Consider the following 21,895-nt stretch of genomic DNA (forward strand, 5'->3'; position numbering starts at 1 on the left):
CCATTTGAGTTCTAAGTCGCGCTAATTTCTATGTCTGGAGTCGAGCGCGTCAACCTTTCAGTTAAGCTGTTTCGATTTTTTTAGTATTTTTTTATTTATTTTCTTTTATTTTTATTTTTTTGTATTTTTTTAATTTATGTGTTTGTATTTTTTTGCATTAATAAATAAAAAAAGAATAGAAAAAATATAAAATAAAATTTTCAAGAATAATATTTTTAAGAAAAAATTAAAAGTATCAAGTTTCTTTGAAAATAAAATTAAAAAATATATATTTTTAAAGGAAAGTTGAAAGTATCAATTTCCTTTATAAGTAAAAAGTTTTTAAAAATATATATTTTTGAAGAGAAGTTGAAAGTATTAATTTTTCTTAAAAATAAATTTTTTTTTAAAAAAATAAAAGTGTTTAAAAAAATATTTTTGAGAAAAAATTGAAAGTATCAATTTTTCTCGAAATTAAAATTTCAAAAAAAAATATTTTGAGGAAAAGTTAGAATTACCAATTTTTCTTAAAAATAATTTTTCAACAAAAACTTTTAAGAAAAAGTTGAAAGTATCAATTTTTCTTAAAATAAAAACTTCCAAATGCTTTAAGAAAAAGTTAAAAGTATCAATTTTTTTTTGCACAGAAGCAATGAATTTAAAAAATAAAAAATAAATAAATAAAAGATTTATATCTAAGGTTGAATCATTATTTTTTTTCTTTTCCTTTTTTTCTTAAATTTTCTTTAATGTTAAATAATCCGATGATGGAGTCTCTGCAAGTGAAACAATAATTTTTTTTTATACTCTTGAGGTGAGGGAATTTTTTTAATTTTTTGTCAAAAGTATTTGAGTCAATTAATAATAATTTCTAATAATTAATTACTCAGTAAAATTTTAAAAGCTTATTGGATAACATAAAATTAAGCTGGTACCATCTTTCGATGGACGTTGTGAGGGTGTTATAACTTTTTTCACACGTAATCGAACTTCCAAACCCTATTCTGGTTAGTAGACCTGAACCTATTCTTTTAGAAACCTTTAGGCTTAGGTGTTCCTTAAAATGATAGATTCCTTAAGTGGTCAATCACACCTAAACAAAAAAGATTTATGGTGAATCCTTCAAGTCAATGTCTAGCAATAGATCCTCGGATCTATATGTTATGACAATGAGTAACTATAAGACATGGGTTGTTTGGCAAATGTAGAATAGACGATCTCAATTAGATTATTAAATTAAATCATAGATCAATTGGCATGTACAGCATCAAATATTGAAAAGAAAAAAAGAATATACATGCCCTAAAACCACACTTAAATTCTAAGATTATGAAAACTAAGTAAAATGAAATTTGAGGCTAATATGGAAACCAAACCACATTTTATTCTTTTTTTCTTAAGGAAAACCACAGTTTATTCTAAAAAAAAAAAAGAAAGTCTATTATTAAAATGAAACTAAATAAAACTATATTTATAATAGGTTTATTAGACATTAGCTATGTAAGTGAAACGACCTTTTAGAGACCAAAATTTGAGATCCCCTAATTAAAAATCTATAAAATGAGTTGACCTAAACTACTACTAACAGATAAATTTAGGGATAACTTTTATTGGACAAGGCAAACATTTTTTCATTAATTTTAAGAATTTATTTAAGAAAAAAAGAAAGATTTGAGCCTAACTTTTTGAACAGAAGAATACATGTATAAACCACTTAGTCAAATACCCATGTGCAACATATAGCAATATTTTTTAAAAAGCTTTTCTTAATCAGACCTTTGTTTTTAACTAAGTTTCAAAGAAACTTAAAAAGTCCATTTTTAACCTCTCAACCAATAGCTTAAATTTTTAATTCAAGTAATTTCACAAAATGAGATTGTTAGAGTTTCATGAATTATAATCATCCTCATTTGTAGTAATTAAAATCTCACCACAAGCTAAGTATAAGGTGAATTTATATTTTGTATAGAAAATGAAGCTTTACCGATGAGTTTTAGTTTAATGGTATTAGAGTCGATTTCAAGATTGAAGGCCTCCAATTCGAACCCTATCTAAACCCAAAAACCAAAAAAAAAATAAAATTTGTGGGCATTTGAGAAGTGGTTATAATTAAAGTATAAGCTAAAGGAAAAAGAGAGAAAAAAAAAAAAAAACCTATGCATTTACATTAAAGGTTGCACTATATCTATCACAAATCAAAATTACTTATCGTTTCTTCATTTTTTTGCTCTGTTGGCTTAGTCGACAGAGGGAGGCCGACTGGTTCTAGGTGTTATAGCTTTGTTATGGCCCATCTTTAAACTTACTGCTCTTATTCCTTGGCATGCCATTTACATAGAAATGAGAACTACACCAACTACACTATCATAAATCTAGGAATTCTCATATAAAACTAATTATCAAAGCATATTTTTCTTACACAACAAACGAGATATCTCCTTTTAATTCCTCAACCATCTAATTCTATCTTTTACTTATTTTTTTTAATGTCAAATGTAGGCACCAATTTTGTTTGATTCTATTTTAACTTAAATATAATTTTGTTATTATTATTATTATTATTAAAAAAAAAGTCAAAACAAAAAAATTCAAGTTTCAACTCTGGCAGTTGAAATCAAGGTGCTAGAGTAATTATTTTCTCCTTGACACTACCTAATCTTGTAGCATGGAATCTGGTACCCAAAAAGGTCACTAGACAAGTTTTTTCACAAACCCCAAAAAGTCTACAAAATCTCATATTTTTTGAGATTTTGATTAATTCTATAAATAAAGCCAAGTTTTTGTAAAACAAAAGGAGGAAGAACAACACAGTGCAAAGCCTAAAGAAAAAAAGAGAAAAATACTGTAAAAAAAAAGAGGAACTAAAAAAAGGGTAACATTGCCAAAAAAAAAGTAGAAAGCAATTTTTACAACCATTTACACACATAAAAAAAATAAAAAAACAGTCATCTTTAATAAAGGAACCAGTAGCAAACATACAAAAAAAATTTCAGAAACAAAAAAGACCCCCCAAGAATGAAATTCTTGATCTAGAAGGCTTGAAAATTTTTTTATTTTTTTGAAAAATCTGATTTGGAAAGAGTGTTTAAAAAACAAAAAAGCTCAATTTGATATTTTTTGAGAATTTTTGAAAAATTTTTGAAGTCACTAGAAATTGAAAAAGTTTGACTTTTTCAATGACCTTTGAAGTTTTCAGCAATCGAATTTTGGGAATATTGCCAAAATTTGAAAACTTTAAATTTTTTGACGCGTTGAAGATTTTGATCACTAATGCACAACGACGACTGGCCAAAATTTAGGTTGTCACAATGGCTGACTAAGGGGTTGAGTTTTTAAAAATAGAGGTTCTAGGGGCAAAAAGAGACAATGGAAGGAAAAAAATATAAAAAAATAGAAACAGGCCTTTTATAAGTGCACCAAAATAACGCCGTTTTAGGTATCTGACCCGCACCCCACCTATACAAGATTTGCATGTGACTTGCACTCCAACTCGATCCGTTTGTAAGTTTTTCTTTTTATATTTTATTTTATATTTGTTATCTGTTTAAGATTTTTATAATTTATATTTTATAATATTTATATATTTTTATATTAAAAATAAATAATTATCAGTAACAATAAACATTAAAAAAATAATTACTAAGATTTTAATTAAATAAAATAAAGGAAAATGATAGATTATTTAAATGAATCTTTTAAATATAATTTTTAGATTAAACTGAAAGAGTTCGATTTTTTTTTAATTATTGCAAATAAAAATAACTTTTCAGATTTTACCATAGAATCGGAATAATCTAAAATTATTTTTACTAGAATAAAGATTTACGTAAACAATAATAATAATAATAATAATAATAATAATAATAATAATAATAATAATAATAATAATAATAATAATAATAATAATAATAATAATAACAATAATTGACATTTTGAATAAATATTTTTAAAAAATGTAGAAAATTGAAAGAATTCAATTTTTTTTAACACAACTAAAAAAATTAATATTTATATTTACCGGTGAGTAGGGATAATCTAAATTTTTTTATATAATAAAAATAATTAAAAAATAAACAATAAATAATAAAAATAATCACAATAAAAATTAATTAATTAATTAAATCCCTTAATTATTATAAAAATAATTTTTATTTAGGATCTCGTCAAAAAGTTGAGACGATGCTAAAACTTATTCAAAATTTTTAGGATTTCGTCGAAAAATCGAGATAATCTTAAATTTTATTTAATAAAATTTGAAAACTCACTAAAAAATCGAGATGTTGCTAAAATTATTTTGTTAAATAAATAAAATATCATATGATAAAATTTCAAGAATTTTGTGAATGATTAATTTTCTTAAAATATTTTTTAAATAAAAATTTTTTATAAATTCTACCAAAACATTAAAAAATTTATAGAATACGAAAATAATGTTAATTTCACAACAAAGAAATTTTTTTATAAATAAATTTTAAGAAATGAAATTTAAATATAAAAAAGATTGCATCATCAAAATTAAGGGATTACATATGTTTAATTAATGTTGTTCCTTGAATAGGTGACGTGAGGGTGCTAATACATTTCTAACTCATAACCATACTTTTAAATTTAACTCTGATTTCGTATACTTAAATTTTTTTTAATAAATATTAATTAATTTTAAGATTTTTATTAAAAAATAAAATTATTTGATGATCAATCACACCTTACAAAAATAAATTGCTAATAACTTCAAAAATTTTCATTCAAATTTAACCAGCGAGTCTCTCGAATAAAAAATCATTGCAACACCAAACAACTCTTTACCAAACGCATGCTTGCCGTTATACACTCATTTCAATCTCAAAATTTCTAGGAAAAAAAAAAGATAGAAAGAGGTGGAGAATAATTCAACAATCATAGAACTGATCATGATAAGAAACAGATATTAGTTTCATGGTCACATCTCACATGGTAGGCAGGTAGCTAGTGACAGAAAGCTGGTGAAAACTTCACAGCAGCCAATAGAGAACAGCATCCTAGCCCAAAAAACTAGAAGAATGTTCTTTGTATTTGGAATCCCAAGAAGGTATTAGCATTTCAAAAGAGTTGACATGATATGACATGACAGAGGGTAATTTGTCATGATTTAGAATATTGCTTGCCTTATTAATCTATGGTTTCTTTGTAGGATGCTTAAATTTTTGCAAGCTAGTTTTATTGTTTAAAATCCTATGCAAACACCTTTCTGCTTTTAGTCAATATATTTGTTGACATATAACTTCATTCATCAGGTTCTTGATACATTTCTTAATATCAATCTACCTGCAGAATACAAATAAATGGATTCTAATATTCTCAACGTGATTAAGTATATATACACATTTGCACTATATTATTTTGACTTTTCATTTTTTAAAAAAGTTTACATATCCAAATGCGTATCCAACATAAATGATTACAAAAGTTCGACCATTTCAATATAAGGGAAATTATAAAAAATAAAAAATTTAACACAATCACATCGAATACAAGCTCCTATCTGCCACTCATTATTAGCCCAACAAACATAGCATTTATGTAGTAATCACCCTTAGTTCTACTTCTGGCTGACAACATTCCAATATCATTGTTCCAAAAAACTTCCCAAAATCAAATTAAGCATTAAAATACCATACACATATATACATAATTAACATACATGCATTAATTGTTTCTACTGTCCTACATCATTGATCGATGGTGCATTTATATGATTTGCTTGTGAGTGGTGTACACGAAGGAATAGAATATGTAGAGAAGTAGGACCCAAAGAGTTCCTTACAACAAATAATCCACAACTCTCAACTGTTTATTCTTTCCCATTGAGCATTTTCTCAGTAGTCCCCCTTCCCCAGTCAAAAAGCTTTTCTATCTTTATTTGCATAAAAAGACATACAAAGAGGGCACCAAATTATTTGAACGCAAACCAATTCTAAAAGGCTAGAAAAGGAGTGTTTGAATGAAAGAGAAAAGGTAATATATGCAATTGCTTAGGCCGCACCCCAACTATATTGGTTAACTTTGTTTAAAGAATAGAAGCTAGACTCAACTGTTTCTTGCTAATCTATGTTTTGAAGACAAAAATAAATGGGCGTCAAAGAGAAATTAAGGGGGTATTCAATAGTTTTAAACTTGAAAGCAACCTCTTTGATTACTTTCAAGAAAAAGTATCTTACACATTTAGAATTAAAATTTTAACGTTTATAACTCTTTCTTTATCTTTAAGTTATGGACTTTTTTATATAAAAAAAAATTTTAAGTTAGAAGGTTTATCTTTTCTATTCTTTCCCTATCAAATCCTTTAATATTTCCAAGGAACACATTGCATTGGAGCTGCTAACATAGTTGCATATGTAGTACTAAATATAAATATGTATTTTCTTTTCTTCTTTTGCTTAAAGTAAAGCACTCTCTCATAAAGCAATATTAAAAGTAAAATATGGCATTATCTACTCAAAAGGGCCGCTCATTTTTATGCTTTTAAGCTTCAAACAAGTATCTTTTGGTCTAGATGTGGCCATGTGGAGGAAAGCAATATCTAAGAGAAGGAACAAAACCCTCTAAAAGAGAAAGGCAATTGTTAATAGTTATTTGGACGGCCACTCGGCCCCAGACTTTTAAAGGTTTGAACATTGGAGAAAAAAGTTGCTCTAATTTTGACGTGACAGCCTTGTTAAGTTAAAAGGTGATGGCATTACGTACCATCCACCCAAACGTTTCTAAAAAGTTCCCATTATTATTTTATGACCATTCTCTTTAACTAGCATTTTTTAAAATTATTTATTCTTATGAAATTTAAGAGTTCGTCGATTAAATATTCATATATTCAAAGAAATGAGTTTAAATTTTAAAATATATAAGAAATAGGGTTTAGAGAAAGAATGGAATAAAAAAAATGAAAGTCAATAATATGTCGATAAAATATTGAATTTTTAATTTTAAAGATTAAAATTTAAAATATAAAAAAATTAGAAGGAGAATAAAATTATTTTTAAAAAATATCACATCAACAGAAGAAATAGCATTTTCAAACATGAAAATTTCACATTAACAATCTATATGGCCAAAAATTTTTCACTGATATTTTATATTCAAAAAAATATACTTAGAATAACAACTAAATTCTAATTTTCGGCTTAATATAAGAATTGGTTCCATAATTTGATGGAATAGACGGGAATTGGAATGGAACCAGAGGGAATTTTAATGGCTGATATTTCTTGGCCTCAAACGAGTTAACTAGGAATATACTGACCTGGACTAATAAATCTTGGACCAGGGCTTTTTCCACCCAACAAAATGATGCTATAGATTCTAGCGTTAAGTAAAAGCCCAATCCAATCCTTGATTTACAGCCTTAATTAAAGTTTAAGTTTGGGAATTATTTTCTTAGCTTGTTTCTGTTCTGTCGGACTCCTGAAGCCTTAAGCCCAACTCCAAGAACCTTCTTATATTTGCATGGTTTCCACTTTCAACCAACCAATAACTAGCTAATGGCAACTTGCATTGAGTCATGCTAGCCGTGAACATTTCCTGAATTTATAAACAACATTAATTTTATCTGTTTGCCAAAGTCACAAGATTTCGAATCAAGGAAATGCAAATCAAATCCTGGAAAATCCAGTTGCCAGCATTGCCTTTACAATAATTTATCGGGGAATCTTAGTTAGAAACTATAAATTTAATGACAACTCAAGCTTTGACAGTTTCTTCTCATAGATTTTTGGAGATCATATCCTTAATACAGAAGGATTAGATAACATTACATAATGGGATTTTCATAAATTTTAAGCATAAAAAATTTAGGGTTTTGTGCTGTTCAGTAGTAAGTCCTACCTCATGTGTTTGCCGACATTTCTCAATAGATTATACTTTCATCTAAATACAATTTCAATATATATGAGATGCGTAAAATTTTCTATTGAAATTCCTTTATTCATTTTTTTCAAGATTTTTTTCTTCTTTTATTTGCATTCAAAGATTTTAATAAATAATTAGATCGGCCTGCGTTTTGTGATGATGATGATGATTTTGAAAAGATACCCAAGCAACCTGGGATTTCTTAACCTCTCAACAAGATCTTTTTTATTGAACATTTTTTACAATTTTCCGCTCATCATGTTTGTTTTCCAAGAATTTTACTTGGGTTTATGTTCATGCACAATTTAGAAGAACTCAATCCCGGCTACATGCAATGTGCCAAAGCAATTGATTGATTCAGACGAAAGACTGACAATCCACTCAAAAAGATTTAAACCAATTTACTGCCAAAAGAGGCGAAGTTTGGTCAACGACAATCCCAATTTGTCATGTCTAACTTCGAACACTGGTTTTAGTTAAAGTATTTTGTTCTGGAGCTACTTCTTGTTTGTTCCCCCCTCCCACTAATTAAAAAAAAATTTTAATATTTCATCTTTTTCAAAATATTTATCATATATTAATTTTTATGAAATTTTAAAAAAATTAATTTTAATGTATTTAATTTTAAATTTTAAATTTTTTTATAAAATTAAAATTTCATGATTTTAATATTAAAAAATAAAATTTTAAAAATAAGAATTTCAAATATTTTTAAAAATTAAAATATAATTTTACAACATTTCAAAAAAAATAAATAGAAAAAATGAAACAGAGGAGTATTGTTAAGCAAGCAGAAATTTCTAAAGTGAATGGCATTTATTGTCTTATGCTATGTTTGAATGTATAAAATATATTTTTAGCTTTTTTTTTTTCAAAGAAAAGTCCAAGTCTAACAAATAGGATAGGGGAAATTTCCGGTGTTTAAAATTTATTCTCTTAAAACAGGTGGATAAATTATTTGAACCAAACTTTAATTAATTTATTTAAAAATTATGCACTCAAATACATTATCAAACAATAAATGTAAAATAAATTAGCAGTGTTTTAATGAATAATCAAGACTTTAGACCAAATAAAAAAGGCACCATGCAAAAATTTTAAAAATTACAAATAAAAATTAAATAAATAAGATACTTATATAGATCAAGGAAAAGAAATATACTACTGCTATTTAAATTGAATGCTCATGAGATACACTTCATTCGTTTCAAATTATTTGGATAATATTGATTTTCACATAATTTAAAAAGAAAAAACTTTGATTTTAATATATTTAATATTAAAATTTTATAATTTTTAAAATCATAAAAAATAATTTTAAAATATAAAAAAATTTAAATTTTAAATTTTAAATATTAAAAAAATCATAATTTTAAAACATCTTAAAAAAAAAAAATAGAAAGGATTATGTACATGCATAAGAAAAGGGATAATATCATGTTTTCTTTTCTCAGCTCAGATGATCCAATGCTAATGTATCATCTGTATTACCCAAATGAATAGGTCCTATGCTGATATCCAAAGTTAAGCACCACATAATCTTTTCCCTTTTCTCTAGGTTTTTGTAGCCTTGATGTCAAAAGGCTTGTACTTCTTAATTTATTTATATTTAAAAAATATTCAAAATAGATAAAGTTTTTAATTATTAAATTAAAATAAGATATATCTAAAAGTGAGTAAATGATCGATTTAATCGGTTCGATTTAAAAAAATTAATAATCGATTTAATCGACTTTCATTTAACAAATAATCGAATCAATTGAATATTATTAAATAATTGACCATAATCGAACCGATCAAAATCTGTTGGGTTTGGTCGGTTGGGTTAAATAATCAATTTTTTTATCATTTTTTTATTACGAATAATTATTTAATCACAAATTTAATTCAATAAAATTCAAACTCTAGTATTATTCAAACTAAATTACTAAAGAATTTAATAATTTCAATAATATTTTACAAAAAAAAATATTTATTTCTATTTTTTTATTTTTAATTATTAAAAAATCGGTTAATTTGATTAGTGCGGTTATCAATTTTAAAAATCGAAAATCAATCAAATTAACCAATTTAACCGATTTAAAAAATTGATTATAATTAAAACCGAATAAATCAAATCGATTCAATCGAATTCACTCGATTTCGATCGATCTAATCGGTTCAAACGGACTTTTACTCACTCTTAAATATGTCTTATTTTTTATAATATAAAATAGATTATTATAAATTTTACATTTAAAATAATTTTAAAAAATGATTATTGATAAATTTAAAATTTAAAATTTTTTTATAAAAAATCAATTTAAATTAATTAAATTAATTACTTATTAATTTTTACTTTTTAATTTATTATAATATCACTTAAGCAACAAAAATTAATATGAGCAACAATGATTTAAGGTTTATTCATGAACCTTGATTAGGGCGTTTTTGTTAAAAAGTGACTCCTCAACTAGTATCGTTAATAGAAAACGATGAGGCAGTGCATATCATCCCCGCAGAAGGTATTACAAATTTGAACACTGAACAGTGTAGGAGCCTATTTCAAGCTAATAAGAGCTAACTGAAACCAACTGCAGAATAACCGTCAATCCCTCCATCCACCCATGGGACTCATCAAGCTTTGAAAATCTCGAGAAAAAAAAGGCATTAATAGTTTGACAGACAGGAACCACACCCCATGCTCTGCCCTGTTCTCTTGTCTGCGTGCGCTAGCTCCTGCTATTTCCTCGGTCCTTTCTTTCGTTGCCTCGCCCCGCCTGCCTTCTCCGTCGATTATTTTGCCGGCAGCTTGTCCCACGTGTGTATCTATCTATCTGACGTTATGGGCCCGCTCTCACACCAACATTACCGTGTCTTCTTGTCCATTTTTATTCATTTTATAAAAAAAAAAAAGCTCATTTCTTTTACCCCCAAAAAAGTAGGATTTTTTTTTTTCAAATTTTATTGATAATAATAATTTATTTTAGTACCTCTGTTCTCTTGTGCTTCTGATTATTATTATACCATCACGTCAATCAATCAAAAAGTATAAATCAAGCAAAAGTAAAATCATTAGATTTGTCAGTACGAATCCTGAACCTTTCTCCCTGGTATATTGGGGTTTTAGTGATTAAAAAAGTATCGTTGTCCGTTGTCGTCCTATAATCGGAGCATTCCGAACATTTAAGTTTATTTAATATATTAAAATAATATAATATATATAATATTACTTCAATTTAATTACATTATTATTTTTTTAAAATTTTTTTATTTATAAATATAAATATTTAGATACTATTATTTTAAGTTTTATCTTGTTATACTTCTTTTAATTTTCTTTTTGTTTTGATTTTTAATTTATGCTTTAAAATATAAAAATAAAAAATATTTTTTATTTTTACATCTAATTATTTTATTCTTTTCCTTGCCTTTCTAGGAAAACCTTCATGTTAATGTTCGACACAAATATTTGGTGCATTAGATAAAGGTTTTTTACTTATCAATTGAGCCTAAAATTATATCGCCCAAAAAGGAAACTATGGCGAAAGGAGAGACAATCATCTTGATCGAAACAAAAACATACAACAGTCAACACATAGATCGACTTGCCTCACAACAGTCAAGTCCAACCATAGAATAATTTCAAACCTTAATTGAACAAATACAAGCTCTGAAATAAATGTTGCACACCATAATCCTATTTAAAGCTTTAAAGGTACCTAATCTGGTCACCCTTAGCCAACAAGCCATAAGGAAGACAACCAAGCTATGAGAAAATAGAAGTTTCTTCGACCTTCAAGGAAGAAGAACATGATGTTTCGATCGCCCACCATTACCCTAGCCACAATTTGATACATATGACAACTCAAAAATCAAAACCAACCAACCCGAAACCCCATTTGAGTAGAGACCTGAAAGCTTGAATGCAAGCTATGAAAAAAGAACCAAAGTGAAAAGCAATTGCTTTTGAGGATGAGCTTAAGTTCTTGGAGACTTTGTCATTTGCTAAAGAGATTGATAGACTTATGCCTCTAAAAGGATCCAAAATGCCAACCTTGAAAACTTACGATGGTACATTTGACTCTTTTGATCATTTAGAGCTTTATAGAGCTAATATGATGATGCAAGGTACAAATAAAACTTCAATGTGTAAGGGTCTAGCTACCACCCTTAAAGGCGTAGCTCGATCTTGGTATAGTAACCTTAAGTCAAGGTCAATCACAACATTTAAAAAGTTCAACCATTTTTTTTGTCTCGTTTTGTAAGCAACCGAAAAACAAAGAAAATGACTTTGAGCCTGATGTCAATCCATCAAGGCAGAAATGAATCTTTGAAAGATTATATTACGCGGTTTAATGCAAAAGCTTTATAGGTGAAAGACTTAAAGTAAACGACCACTATAGCCATCATAACAAGTAGATTCAGTGATAGAAAGTACCGTCTTAAACTAACCTTATCCTTAAAGACATAAAAAATGCTAGCTGATGTTCTACTTGTGGTCAAAAAATATATAAATGCTAAAGCTATAATGAGAAACAACTAAAGTGAAAAAGGCTTATCCCCCTTCTTCAGTAGTAAAAAAGGCAAAGATTTCTATGATTTTTGCCTAAAAATGAGACAACATAAGGCTAGGAGCCCCTGTAGAGAAAAAAATTACAACACACTAAATACCTCTCGAGATAAGATTTCAATGCAAATTGAAAGAAATTCATAGCTCAAATGGTCAAAACCACTAAAACAAAACATGAAAAGGGATCCGACCAAAAAATGTGCCTTCTATAGGGATATAGGTCGCAATATCAAAGATTGTGTTAATTTAAAGAATAAAATTGAAGCCTTGATCAGAAGAGACCAGCTAAGAAAATTTTTAGACTGACGAAAGTAAGGACAGAGTTGATCAGACTACAGAAAAGATCGCAAAAAACCTATAAGGGACAGAAAAGGCAAGCCAAAAAAAAACATGAGAGAAAAAATTTGAAGGGATAAACAAAGATAAGATACAAGTTGAGTTGCTGATAATAGACCAATTATCGGGATAATCAATGTGATCACTAGGGAAAGCTCCACCTCAGTCAAAAGGTAGTTTGACTAGGGTATAGTCAAGGCAATTGATTCATTAACAAAAAAAGAAAAAAATTGAAAAGATAAACCAATCTCATTCAATTTGAAATATTTAGAAGGAATTTAACACCCTAATGACGATGTCATAGTAATCATGACTATGGTGTACAATTATGTGGTCAAAGGATCTTGTTTTATAATGAAACCTCGACTGATGTTTTATATCATGCCATTATGACAAAGATGAGAATAAAAGAAAACTAATTGTATCCAACACCACGACTCTAAATGGATTTAAAAATTAACAGGTACTAGTCAAATGGACTATTAAATTATCAATTTTCTTAGAAAAAAATCGAGAATAGTTATATCGATCATAGAATTCATGGTTGTAAATGTCTAATCTACCTACAATATGAGATTGGACCGACCTAGTCAGTCTGTTATATAGCTCATAAGCTTAGTTTCTCATTTGAAAGTAAAGTTTTCAGTACCTTATAGGGTTAGAGAGGTAAAGAAAGACCAATACATGGCACAATAATGCCATGTCACAATGATGAAATAAAAGACTAAAAAGTAGACTGATAGTTTGATTGAAATTAAAAAGATTGAAGAAAAGAAGAAAGTAACAGATATCAAAGAGAAATAAAAAAATAAGGGTAAGCACCCACAACAACAAAAAATCAACTTAAAAGAAGCATGCTCTTAAGTTGCTATGAACTTTTAAACTCCATAATAATAGAAACCATATTTTTAACAATTTTTGTAACTTTTGAACCAATTCTACAAGTGATCGAGCCCTTAAGCCAGCATAAAAATATACATGTCAATAGGATCAAGCTAATACGTTGACCAAAGAAAAAATTAAAATGAAAATATGCTTTTTGTTTAGCTTTATGTTCTTATTACTATCATTTGACTAATAACATACTAACTGCCACATCGGGGTTGTCCTCAAAGCAAACGATCCAGACCTAATTAAACAAAAAAAAAATAATTTACTAAAAACTTAAGGTAGATGAGAATCGACCTAAACCAGTAGAAGACTTTGTGTCTATACTATTTTAGGAGACATCCTAAAAAATTACATCCAAGTTAAAATTGAACTTGAACATAAAAAGCAATTAATCCAACTCTTAAGAAATAACACTGAGCTATTTACCACCATTTGATATGCCAAGAATTAACCCCGAGGTAATGGTCCATAGGTTACACACTAATCCAAACATGAAACTAGTTTGACAAAAGAAGAGGATTTTTGCTCTAGAAAGGTAAAAAATTATTGAAAAAAAAGTTAATAAGCTATTACAGGTAGATTTCATTAGGAAGGTCTATTATTCTAAATTGATAACTAACAAAGTCATGGCCAAAGAACATAACGAAAAGTAAAAAATGTGCGTTGACTTTACCAACCTTAATAAAACCTATCCAAAGTATAGTTTTTTCCTTTCTAGCATAGATCGATTGGTGGACAATAGCACCAAACATAGCCTTTTTAGTTTCATAAACACCTACTCTAACTACAATTAAATCAAAATGTTAAAGAAAGATGAGAAAAAATAGTCTTTATCATTAAAAAAAACTTATATTGTTATAATGCCATGCCATTCGACTTGAAAAATACAGTAGCAATATACCAGAGATTGGTCAATAAGGTCTTTAAATATCAGATCGACTGAAACATAGAAGCATACGTGAACAACATAATAGTAAAGAGCAATAACCCAATCAAGCACCTAAAAGACTTAAAAAAGACCTTTAATACCTTGAAAATATAAAACATAAGGCTTAATTTGAGCAAATACGCCATTGAAGTCACATTGAACAAATTTTTTAATTATATGATCAATAAAAAAAGGATAGAGGTGAACCTAAAAAATGTTCAAGTCATGTTAGACATGAAAGCACTGACTTCGATGAAGAAAGTGCAAAGGTTAATCGAAAGAATAGTCTCTCTGAATAAATTCATTTCTAGGTTGGTAGAGCAATGTTCACCATTTTTTAAGATCTTAAAGAACATTTTCGACTTCAAATGAACTCCTCAATGTTAAAAAGCATTTAATGAGCTTAAATAGTTCATCCCCCTTCACTCATTTTTTCTAAGCTAAGGCCTGATGAAACATTGTATTTGTATTTGGATATCACTGACCAAGCCATCAGTTTAGTTTGACTCAAAAAAAATATGAAAAGTAGAAGCCAATCTATTTTGTTAGTAAGGTACCAACAGGGTCGAAGATAAACTATGCCAAGATAAAAAAAGTTAGCCTATGTAGTTGTCTCGTTGGCTAGAAAACTTAAACCATATTGTCAAGCTTATACGATTCATGTATTGACTGATCAATCATTTAGGCAAATCTTACAGAAACCAAAGTTGTCAAGTAGACTAATCAAGTAGGTAATAGAACTCAATGAATTTAACTTATATATGCTCTTCAGGTCAGTTCAAAAATCTTAAGCACTAGTGGACTTCATTGTAGAATTCAAGTCGACTCAATCCAATAAATGGCCTGAGAAGAATATGAAAGTTAATTAAGAGGAAATATGAAAACTTTTTATCAACGGATCAATTACCAGCCATAGTAGTAGGGTTGGTTTCATTTTGATCAGCCAAAAAAGATTACGATATCAATACACCCTCAAATTTGAATTCAAGGCATCTAACAATAAGGTTAAGTATGAAACATTAATAACTGGCCTAAGATTGGCAGTCGAGCTAAATGTATAGCATATAATTATATTTAGTGATTATCAATTAGTGGTTAGTTAGATAAACAATGAGTTTAGAGCCTGAGAAGAAAGAATCTAAAAATACTTAGACAAAGCACTGGCCCTTATCGTTACTTTCTACAAAGTTGAGATGAGAAAAATACCAAGGTAAAAAATTACCTTAGCAGACTTCTTGTTCAAACTAGCCTCAAAGATGATAACAAAAAATTTAAGGTAAGTCGTGGTGTAAGAATCGACCCAAAAGAGCATTGAAGAGAAATTGCTTAGACAGATCAAGGAAAAAGAAACTTAGATAACCATCAAGGCATACGTAACCATAGGAGAACCACCCAAAAACGAGGTATGACCTAAAGCTTTGACGAGGAAGGCTCATCGATATGCCATAATTAATGGAAAGCTATATAAGATATTTTTCAGTCTACCCTACTTTAGGTGCATGGATGACGAAGAAGTAAACTATGTCTCTAAGAAAATTCATGAAGGGATATGTAAAAATCATCTCATACTTTGATTGCTTGTTTACATGGTATTTAGGAAAGGCTACTATTAGCTCATAATCAGAAAGGATACATCCAACTTAGTGAAAAGATATGACGAATGCCAAAGATTCACACATGTACAAAATCTTTTATCAACTGAGCTCACTCTTACCATTAGCCATTTACCTTTTCTGTAATGGAGAATGGACATCCTTAGACCATTCACCTCAATTACAGGGTAGAGAAAGCCTATGTTAAGAAATTTATATAAAAAAATATAGTCTGTAGATTTAACCTACCTCAATCCTTAATAATCAACAATAGTAAACAATTTGAATACCTAAGATTCAAAAAGTGGGCTTCCTACCTCTACATTGATCTAAGAATCATGGTAGTCACCCACTCCTAATCTAATGGCCAGGCTAAAGTGAAGAATAAGATAATATTAAAAACTTTAAAGAAAATACTGGATGAGTCTAAGGGTAAGTGGACCAATGAGCTCCTTTGAGTGCTATAAGCCCTAAAGACAACTACAAAGGTCCCAACGAAAGAGATTTTTTTTCACCTAGCATTTAGGATAAAAGTTGTGATGCTAATTAAAATTGACCTTCCAAGTTTGAGAGTCAAACTTAGCTCATAGGAGAGAAATGAAGAGGCCATCAAAGCCAACCTAGATTTGGTTGAACAACAAAAAGACGTGACTATGACCTGAATGGTAGCTTATCAACAAAGGGTATCCAACTACTACAATAAAGGAGTTTGATGTAAGAACATTAAAAAGTATGCCTAGTACTAAAGAAAATTAAAGCCTTAGAAGTTTATAGTTGAGGTGGCAAGTTAGCCTTTACCTAAAAAAAATCCTACATGGTTAAAAAAGTCATCCATGATGTGACTTATAAATTATAAAACATGAATGGCAGTCCCATCCTAAAGACATGGAATACAAATATTATCAATAGCTCGGATAGAACTGAGCTCACATTTGTAACCCAAAAATCATTAAATAAAGTTATGATGATCATGTTTAATTTGAGTCTTGAAATTGGCTTTTGTGTGACTTAATCTAACCTTAACTATGTTTGACCTGAGACTTAAAGTCAAATATAATTATATTTATTCTAACTTATGAGCTTAGACTTTGATCGACTGAATGAAGTTTGACTTGAAACTTGATAATCAAAATAGATTTTCAAATTAATCTAAAATATTCTTGAACATTTGGTTGAATTTTAAGCTCGTTTGAATTGAGTTGAAACTCTGATATTGGTTCATTAAATTATTTTATACCATCTAAGCTAAGTTCACTGAACTTAAACCATGTGATTATTTGGTGAATTGTTATCTAAGCTTATACTTATGATACTTTTACTTAAATGTTAAAAAAGTAAAAAGGAAAAAAAATTGAATAAACTGAACTAAGACTTAAACAAAATTTTCACCTTTTATTAATCATCATAAGGTCAGTAAAAAAAAGCTTTGATTGATAGAAGTTTAATAGAGTGACTTTCATTTAAGGTCAGTATAAAAATCTAACCTCACACTTAAATAAAAACTTACAAAAAATCAACAAAAAAATAAAAAAATAAAAGAATCTTTCAGACATTTTTTAGTCAGCAACAGTGGCAGTAGGCCCCTTCTTGGCCTCGAATGCTAGGGTAACCTCAAACTCTACATCTATAGCTACATCATCATCTTTTTTCTCTTTTCCCTTAAGAGTGTACTCCAAGCTGGTGTAGGTCTTCTCCGAGTTAAGCCTCAAGACCCGAGCCTCAAGATTTTTCAAGAAGAAAAAAGAAGAAGCCTCGATCTTTGATTTTTTGGTTAGAAAAGAAGTTACCATAAAAAGCTCCCTATGCATTGTCGTTTTAAGCTTGTTTTTGGTGATGGTAGAGAGTTTAGCTAAGGAGCTCAATTGCTTTTAGATGAGATTTATTGGTTTATTTCCCCTTTAAGAAAGGGCACCAAGCTAAATCTTTTTATTTTACCCTTTTTTGGGCCTTAATTTATGAAAAAAAAAAAGGAAAAAGTTAAAATTTTTTACTGGATTGAAAGACATCTCTGCAAAAATGAGCTGAAAGCTAAAAAAATTTTAAAAAATTAAAGACATTACGAGGTTATCTTACACCTAGCCCAATACTTGAATTTGTTTACTATTTTGAAAAGGTCAACTCATAAGCATCTATGACTAGCTTCTCTCTGTAAATGTAGTTTATTATTTTGTCTCGATTTGTAAAGTCTAAGATAAAGAGAGCAAAGAGCACATCAAGAAAATTTTTGGGCTAATTTATGATCTCTCATACACCAAACTCACCATCTTTATTTTTTTTTCTCCTTTTGAAGGTAGAGGAAAAGTAGCTTCTAGTTCTTTACTGAATTTGGGCAAGTTGTGAACAATTTTTTATTAGGTTGAGTTTTAACATAAAATCACCTTTTATCACTAAGGTATTTTTTTACAAAAAAAAAAATTTCTTGAATAGAGAGAGGTTGAGAAAAATACCTAACTATTGACAAAAAATTATAAATTTTATTATATACCAAAATAAGTTAGGGGTGAGCTAAGTGATTGATAAATTATAAAAATTAAAAATTTCAACAAATAAATAATGTAAAGGGAACCTTAGATTGGCCACCGTAGAATCCCAACATACATACAAAACCGATGAGGCTCTAGCTTATCAATGACCCGATTTGAGATGCTCGACATCATTATACTATACCCTTTATTTGAAAAAAAAAAAGTTCACTCCTAGATAACGAACATGATGAACTGAACATATATTAAGGCAATCTTTGAAGTTAGCCCTACCCTTTAAGTTCTTCATCATGTCCTAAGAGATTATACCTAAGGAATAAGGGATATAAACTGAAACCTCAACCAGCTCGTCTACCCCTAAAGAGGATTTCCCCTCACCTTTATTTTTTTTTACTAGATTATCCTCTATCGACTGATCTTCTTTGGAACTTTTCTCGTCGTTAGAGTCTTCATCATCAGAAAACTCAAACTCCTAAACAAGAGCAAGATTTTGAGTTAAAATAATGGAAGAAAGCACCAAATGTCAAAAGAAGATGAAGGATAAAGAGACTTCTCGAAAGAAAAAGATACTTCAATAAGAGCTAACCAAAGAGAAAGAGAGAATAAGGGCATTAATGATAGAAGGTTGAGAAGTAAAAAAAGTAAAAAGTTGATGAGGTTGAACCTTAGAAAGAGAAAATAGCTGACAAGGAAAAAAGGTTAATCGTAGAAGATAAATTGATCTGAGAGATTGGAAAAAAAAGATTCTCTAAATCAAAATTTATTTGAGCACACAGCTCATTCACCTCTAGGACCCGTTCTCCTCGAGCTCGAGCATTCTCATCAACTTTTTGCTACTCATCTTAGGACATTAGGTTAAACCATAGGATTGATTTTTTGTAGTCCCAACCTTTGGTGATCAATAGGATTAGATCGTCATCATCATGCCCAAGTCGACCTACCCTTAGCTTTACCCTAAAACTTTTTTCACCCCCAAAACTAGCACTAGTAAACATGGTAAAAAGAATACGTACCAAAGTAAGGGGAGAGAATAGTTGTGAAAAAAAAAAAAACTATAAGGCTAGGAAAGGTTGGAAAGCTTTTAGGTTGGAAAGTTTAGGTCTGATTGAGAACAAGAAAACAGAAATGTGAAAAATAAAGGTCCTAATAGCCTTTTATATAGCCACATCCCAGATTAGATGAACAGCCTAGATTATGCCACATGTTAGGACACCATTGGATAACGTATTTTCACCTTTCTCGTTTTGAATTTTTTTTGCCCAAACAACCTCTCTCCTCATTAAATATGATCTCAATCACTTAAATTGAATATAACCACAAGTCGAGCCAGTTTGGTGAACCAATTGTCAGGTCACCTCTAAAGCATAAACAAGGATTCAAGTTCCTAGAATTGTTTAAGTCTCGCATCGGCCAGATGAACTCCATTAGCTTTCCTAAACCCTCTTGTCTTCACCATGGACCACTCAAGGTAGAGCCACTTCGGCAACCCATAAACAGGCCATCTGCCTAACCTAAAATACACACAAAAGGTTACACTTATACCAGCATAGCCCAGATTGAGCCAAATAGCAAGTATATGCCCTTGATACTTACCTATCACATTGGTGTCAAGAGCATTTGACCTCAACCGAAAGAGGGCGAATCTTTGGTAATCCTTTTAAATCGACAAACATAAGCACAATAAATTAATCACCTACCCAACAATCTAATACTCAAACTAGTTTATGAAAGAACAGAATATTAGGGGCATTTAATGACCAAAAAGGTATTTTGATCTTTTCCTTTTATTAGAGGTTGCATTTTAAACATTTGAGCTGACCTAACATGTTTAGTACCACATAAGCTCTGTCAAGTTACTGTTGTCCCCCCAAGTCCCTTGCTTTTTATCTATAAATATGAATATTTAGGTACTATCATTTTAAGTTTCATCTTGTTTAAATTCCTTACTTTTCTTTCCTTTCAATCTTCCTTATCCTAATTTATGACTTACGCATTATAGTACAAACGCAAGAAACACTCCCTACCTTTACATCTAACTACTTTTTTTTCCTTTTATTACCTTTTCAAAAAGACCTCCATATCAAAGCTCGACACAAATAGAATATTTCCCATTCCTTTACATTTGCCTTTCTTTCTGGTGCGTAGACCCACTTTTATTTTTCTTTTTCTTGTGATCCTATAACTCACATGAATCTTTTATAAAATGGTTTATAATTTAAATTATTTGTTTATTAATTAAAATAAAAATCTTTAAATAAACTATCTTCGAAATATCTTTGGACAAAACAGTTGTTCCTGAATTTTAATTTAGTTCCAAAGTATACATATTAATCAGAAGCCATTAAATTAAGAAAAATCATTATGCATTCATTTAATACACATTTCAAAATTTTAGTATTTTTTTTACTTAAATTAACTTGATTAGTATGTTAACAGCCAATGAAACAATACTTTTTGCCTATGACCAACTGACTTTTAGGGGTAAATTTGCAATTCCATCTTCATGACATGAATAACACCATTCTTGGCACCAAACTAGATGACAATTGACAAATACATTTAATTAACAAGTTAATTAAAACTTAATTAAATTTGTCCAAATAATGTGGGATATTTAGTTAAATTAAATTAAGAAATTACTATTTGAAAGCTCCTCAACTGGCAGTCGCACTCAAAATATTGGGGTGAACTGCATGCTTTGTAATTAAACAAGACAAATGCCTTCTTCAGAAAAGTATTAAAATAATTAAGCAACTTATAATTTATTTTAAGATAAATAATAATATTCTAATTGAGGTGATGCTACAATGAGGTTGCTCTCATTTAATTGTTATGAGCTCCATTCAAAGAAAAATGGAGATTTGGACTTCAATCCACAACATATAATATAAAGTTTATATTTGAGACTTAAATTTTTTTTCCATTTACATTTTTGGAAGTTTTTCTTTGCATGAATTTATTTCTTTGATGTTTTAAATTATAGTTTTTGGGTTTAGAGCTAATCCCAGAGCGGCTTGAGCTATGTCGCATATATCTTATAACATTAATACCTGAATTATCGAATCCTAAATCATCAATGGAATTGGAATGATGCTAATCATAAACTCAAAACTCAAAACTCAATTTGTTAATGTTAAAAGATTATGGTTTTTTCTAACTTACAGGTTTTAAATCATCATGTATGTTTGGAAAAGCATACATAATGCAAAAGATCTACATGATGTTGGTTGGTTAACCAAAGCCAAGCCCAAAA

This window comes from Durio zibethinus, chromosome 12 (genome assembly GCF_047325235.1).
Source record: "Durio zibethinus cultivar Kanyao isolate XHJ-2024 chromosome 12, ASM4732523v1, whole genome shotgun sequence".
Lineage (NCBI taxonomy): Eukaryota > Viridiplantae > Streptophyta > Magnoliopsida > Malvales > Malvaceae > Durio > Durio zibethinus.